The following is a 6,304-nucleotide window of genomic DNA, read 5'->3' as shown; positions in this document are numbered from 1 at the left end:
TTCAATTTAAATAATGTTATTGATGACTCATATCTGTCTAGGCTATTTGGAAAATAAAACTTTAATTAACCTGAAATCGTTGTTTAATCTAAATTCATGTAGAAAGTTGAAAATCATATCATACAGTGTAACCTGAATTATTTAAAAACAATTACTGGCGATTCTTCTGCTGTGTTAGTGATGGTTTTTCAGTCCCAGCTTTGATGCACCTGTACTTGCCTTCTGGATGGTAGCGGGGTAAACAGGCAGAGGCTCGGGTGGTTGTTGTCCTTGATATTTTTGGCCTTCCTGTGACATCGGGTGCTGTAGGTGTCCTGGAGGGCAGGTAGTTTTCCCCGGTGATGTGTTGTGCAGACCGCACCACCCTCTGGAGAGCCTTGCGGTTGAGGGCGGTGCAGTTGCCGTACCAGGCAGTGATACAGCCCGACAGGATGCTCTCAATTGTGCATCTGTAAAAGTTTGTTAGGGTTTTAGGTGACGAGCCAAATTTCTTCAGCCTCCTGAGGTTGAAGAGGCGCTGTTGAGCCTTCTTCACCACCCTGTGTGGGTGGACCATTTCAGTATGTCTGTGATGTGTACGCCAAGGAACTTAATAACGTTCCACCTTCTCCACTACTGTCCTGTTGATATGGATAGGGGGGTGCTCCCTCTGATGTCTCCTGAAGTACACGATCATCTCCTTTGTTTTGATGATGTTGAGTGAGAGGTTGTTGCTCATGTTTGGTACAACGGGGTACACTGTATGGTATCCAACCAATCTCAACTGATTGGATATCATTGTCTCGTTCAATTTAATAAATAAATTAAATTGCCATACTATCTTTTCAGGTCGTTTATTGGGATAATACACAAACTGATTGAGACATTGTTAACCTTTTTCCACATTAACTTAGATACAGCAACGCTTTCAGGTATTTTAAAGTTTAATGCCCAAATAGCCTATACAGGTTTGATTTATCATTAATATTGATTAATAAATAGATATTTGCTTTCGGAAGTTCATTAATAGCCAACTCCCACATTACTGATCCAGTATTGATGATTCATTGACGTCTATAAACTGATTTAAATCGTGTTTGCAGCTTCCAACTCAACCCTAACTATATAAATTGAAATAACTGATAATCATAATAATGAGCAAGCTATCGGATGGGTTGCCACCCATTCCCTCACTAATAAGTGAACCCTCACTCAAGGAAACATTGATCGCTGACCTCAGCAGTGATGAAAATCCTAATTATGCCGAGGTGCTGAGAATGTTATATCACAATGCCATAATCGAAAAAAAACTGCAGAAATTGCAACAGATGCTCTCCACAATAGACCATCAGGCACAGGCCTTGTGAAGGTCCTCTCCAGTCTAGCCCTAAACTATGCCCATCAGCAGAGATGGACAGTGGCCCAATACCTCAGTGCCCAGCAGAGGCACGAGCAGGAGGCTGTGGAGCTGAAGGTACAGGTGGAGAGAACCAGGAAGTTGACGATAAAAATCGACAAACACTACTGCTAGCCGAGGAACTGCATTTGAGAACAGATCAATTGAAAGATCCGAGGAACTGCGTTTGAGAACAGATTAATTGAAAGATCTGGCTAACACTTATGACAAAGAACATGAACAAACTCTTGACCAAGTCCATATTCTACAGGAACAACTCGTTTTAGCCCAAAATATATACGATGAAGTCCACGCAAAACTAGATGAATCTGACGAGCTAGCTAAAAACTGGCGAGCAACTTGATGCCCTGCAAACAGTTTTGAATGAAACCACTCAAAGCAATAATGTTCTATTCCAAAAGCTGCAGACCAAAGACGATCAGTTAATGAACACATTTACCAAGTTGGATGACAAAACAGCGGAACTCCTTGAAGTCGCTGATTCAATGAACGATGAGAAAGCCCAGGTGAGAAAGTTGGAAAACGTGACCTCTAAGCAAAAGGAGGACATCGCATCACTTAATCTCTCGCTCCGCACTTGAGCTCTTCCTGAAAACCATGACGGATAAGTATGAGGCCGAGCGGAGCAAGTGCGACACCTACGTGTCTAAGATAAACACCCTCAACTCCCAGGTGGACTCTGCGACACAGCAGAATACCACCCTTAGGTATCATCTGGAGGAACTCCAGAACAGTCACGAGCTATCGCGGGACTACCTAACCGAGCAACCTAGCTCACAACCGGAGCTCAGGGAACGAAGGAATGTAGACGACAGGAGATTTCAGACTTCGTCTCTCTTAGGGGGTCCCTCAGTCTTTTCCTCTTGACCATTCGGCCCACAGTAACCTGGCGCCTCCTCGCCAACACAACCAAAGATTGGCTATTCCTCTTGGCATTTCGGCCCACAATTCCCCACAGGAGGGTGCAGATGCTCCCCGCGCACTTGGCAGGGATCGCCTTTACAAAATCGTCAAACTTCCTCATCTTTGACCCCGGTCCAGGAAAGCCAAACGACACTGAGACGTTCTTAGCAGACATAGAGGACGCCTTGGATGGCTACCCTAATGCAACAAATACCGACAGGCTTTACCTGTTGAAGCTAACGTCCAACAGACATGTGACAAGGTTCATCCGTCTACAACAGCAACACGTGCAAAACGACTACGCTAAACTTGCCACGGCTTTGAAAATAGAATTCAGTGGTTCTGAGACTCGCAAACACGATAGCTCATTGGCTAACAATGTCAAACAAGCTCGAAATAAACACTCACAAGCTTACTATCATAGGCTTTGTTCAGCTTACTTTGGCATGCTCACTGAAACAGGAAAGGAAGAGCTATTGCCATTCAAACAACTGTTTCTGTTGTACATGTATCCCAACTTCATTAACTTCTTGGGCCCTACTACCCACATTGCCAAAGGGCCTTTTGCCAATTTCGTCACTTCTAGAGCTTGCGAGCACAGCTAAGAGCCCGGACAACTAGATTTTCGAGCTCGATCCAGATCGACTGAGTCGGCCCACTTGCCAGGTCGGCCAGATGGGACAAGTATCTCCTCACAGTGACTTGCACATTCACAAAGTGGGTGGAGTGCCTACCCGCAACCAGTGACACAGCGGAAAGCACAGTCATTCTTTTGCTCAACCACATTTTCAGTCGTTTCGGCCTGCCAGGAGAAACCATTGACCGCAACAGAGGAACCCACTTTTCGGCAGCTGTAATGACCGAACTGTGGTGGCTCCTGGGAGTCAAAGCTAAACTATACATCGCGTACCACCTTAGGAGCTCTGACAGGGTAGAAATGAGCAACCAGACAATCGTCAGAATCCTGAGGAAATATGTGGCAGACAATCACAAAGATTGGGACCTCAAACTCCCACTGGTACAGATTGCGATCAGAGCCACATGTCTAAGGGAATAACACCAATCGAGATGATGGGCCGGAAAATGACACTTCCACTGCATCTCCTGTACCAACAGGGAGATGTCACCGCAGCCATCGCCTACATGGCTCATCAACACGTGACGGACTTGCGAGCCCACCTTCAAACTACCTTTGCGTACTCTCAAGGAAAGTTGGAAAGAAGTGCAGAAGGTGACCCATTACGACAAAAAGGCCTCACACCAGGTGTTCGAGGTCGGGGATTATGTGTAGTACTACATATACAACAAACCCGCGGGCGTTGCGGCAAAGTTCCTGCCCCACTGGACGGGGCCACACGAGATTGTGGTGAAACTGTCACCTGTAGCTTATCAAATCAGAATCAGCAAAGGTCGACAAACCACCACGTTAAAGTGGGTCCACAAGAACCAAATTGTTTTACACTCCCCCCATGAGAATAGAAGGGGTGCCAGCCAGCACCGAATAGACAGAAACCTAGCAAAGTCAGAAGTACTAAGAAAATTCTTATGTTTCCTCAGCTGATCCCTTCCAGGAGATCAGATTTTTGCAGGACAATATCTATGTAGGCTTACAGAGGCCCATTATTAGCAACCATCACTCCTGTGTTCCAATGGCACGTTGTGTTAGCTAATCCAAGTTTATCATTTTAAAAGCCGAATTGATCATTAGAAAACCCTTTTGCAATTATGTTAGCACAGCAGAAAACTGTTGTTTTGATTAACCTGTTAGGGCTAGGGGGCAGTATTGACACGGCCGGATAAAAAACGTACCCGATTTAATCTGGTTACTACTCCTGCCCAGTAACTAGAATATGCATATAATTATTGGCTTTGGATAGAAAACACCCTAAAGTTTCTAAAACTGTTTGAATGGTGTCTGTGAGTATAACAGAACTCATATGGCAGGCCAAAACCTGAGAAGATTCCATGCAGGAAGTGGCCTGTCTGACAAGTTGTTGTTCATCTTGGCTCTTTTTATTGAAGACTGAGGATCTTTGCTATAACGTGACACTTCCTACGGCTCCCATAGGTTCTCAGAGCCCGGGAAAAAGCGGAATGATATCGAGGCAGCCTCTGGCTGAAACACATTATCGCGTTTGGCAAGTGGCCGATCAGAGTACTATGGGCTTAGGCGCGTGCCCGAGTCGACCCCATGCTTTATTTTCTTTCATCTGTTTACCTAAACGCAGATTCCCGGTCGGAATATTATCGCTTTTTTACGAGAAAAATGGCATAAAAATTGATTTTAAACAGCGCTTGACATGCTTCGAAGTATGGTAATAGAATATTTAGAATTTTTTTGTCACGAGATGCGCCATGCTCGTCACCCTTATTTACTCTTTCGGATAGTGTCTTGAACGCACGAACAAAACGCCGCTATTTGGATATAACAATGGATTATTTGGGACCAAACCAACATTTGTTATTGAAGTAGAAGTCCTGGGAGTGCATTCTGACGAAGAACAGCAAAGGTAATAACATTTTTCGTATAGTAAATCTGACTTTGGTGAGTGCTAAACTTGCTGGGTGTCTAAATAGCTAGCCCTGTGATGCCGGGCTATCTACTGAGAATATTGCAAAATGTGCTTTCACCGAAAAGCTATTTTAAAATCGGACATATCGAGTGCATAGAGGAGTTCTGTATCTATAATTCTTAAAATAATTGTTATGTTTTTTGTGAACGTTTATCGTGAGTAATTTAGTAAATTCACCGGCAGTGTTCGGTGGGAATGCTAGTCACATGCTAATGTAAAAAGCTGGTTTTTTACATAAATATGAACTTGATTGAACAAAACATGCTTGTATTGTATAACATAATGTTCTAGGGTTGTCATCTGATGAAGATCATCAAAGGTTAGTGCTGCATTTAGCTGTGGTTTGGGTTTATGTGACATTATATGCTAGCTTGAAAAATGGGTGTCTGATTATTTCTGGCTGGGTACTCTGCTGACATAATCTAATGTTTTGCTTTCGTTGTAAAGCCTTTTTGAAATCGGACAGTGTGGTTAGATTAACGAGAGTCTTGTCTTTAAAATGGTGTAAAATAGTCATATGTTTGAAAAATTGAAGTTTTTGCATTTTTGAGGTATTTGAATAACGCGCCACGGGATTACACTGGCTGTTACGTCCCACCTAGCCCATAGAGGTTAAAGAAGCAATAAAACTGGCCTTTTTTAGTCTAGTTGAGTATCTGGAGCATCAGCATTTGTGGGTTCGTTTACATGCTCAAAATGTCCAGAAACTCATCAGTCTATTCTTATTCTGAGAAATGAAGGCTATTCCAAATTGCCAAGAAACTGAAGATCTCGTACAACGCTATGTACTACTGCCTTCACAGAATAGCGCAAACTGGCTCTAACCAGAATAGAAAGAGGAGTGGGAGGCCCCGGTGCACAACTGAGCAAGAGGACAAGTACATTAGAGTGTCTAGTTTGAGAAACAGACGCCTCAAGTCCTCAATTGGCAGCTTCATTAAATAGCACCCGCAAAACACCAGTCTCAATGTCAACAGTGAAGAGGCGACTCCGGGATGCCATCCTTCTAGGCAGAGTTCCTCTGTCCAGTGTCTGTGTTATTTTGCCCATCTTAATCTTTTATTTTTATTGGCCGGTCTCAGATATGGCTCAGCATCCCGGAGTCGCTTCTTCACTGTTGACGTTGAGACTGGTCAAGTATTCATAAAATGTATTTTTTTACATGGCTAAAAGAGAAAGAATATAATATATATTGTTTACAGGAAACTCATTCTACAAATATAGATGAGGTTGGGTGGAAAAAGGACTGGGAGGGAGAAATATATTTTTGTCATGGTCAAATAAACTCAAAAGGGGTGATTATACTAATTAATAAAAAAAAATATCCGATTGTGCAAACAGATCCGCAAGGAAGATGGATTATTTTAAATATGCTATTGGACCAAAAACAGATCTGGCTAATTAATCTATATGGGCCAAATAATGATGATCC

Source organism: Salmo salar, chromosome 17 (genome assembly GCF_965601325.2).
Source record: "Salmo salar chromosome 17, fSalSal1, whole genome shotgun sequence".
Taxonomy (NCBI): Eukaryota; Metazoa; Chordata; class Actinopteri; order Salmoniformes; family Salmonidae; genus Salmo; species Salmo salar.
The sequence above is the reverse complement of the archived record's forward strand: the minus strand, read 5'-3'. Positions refer to the sequence as shown.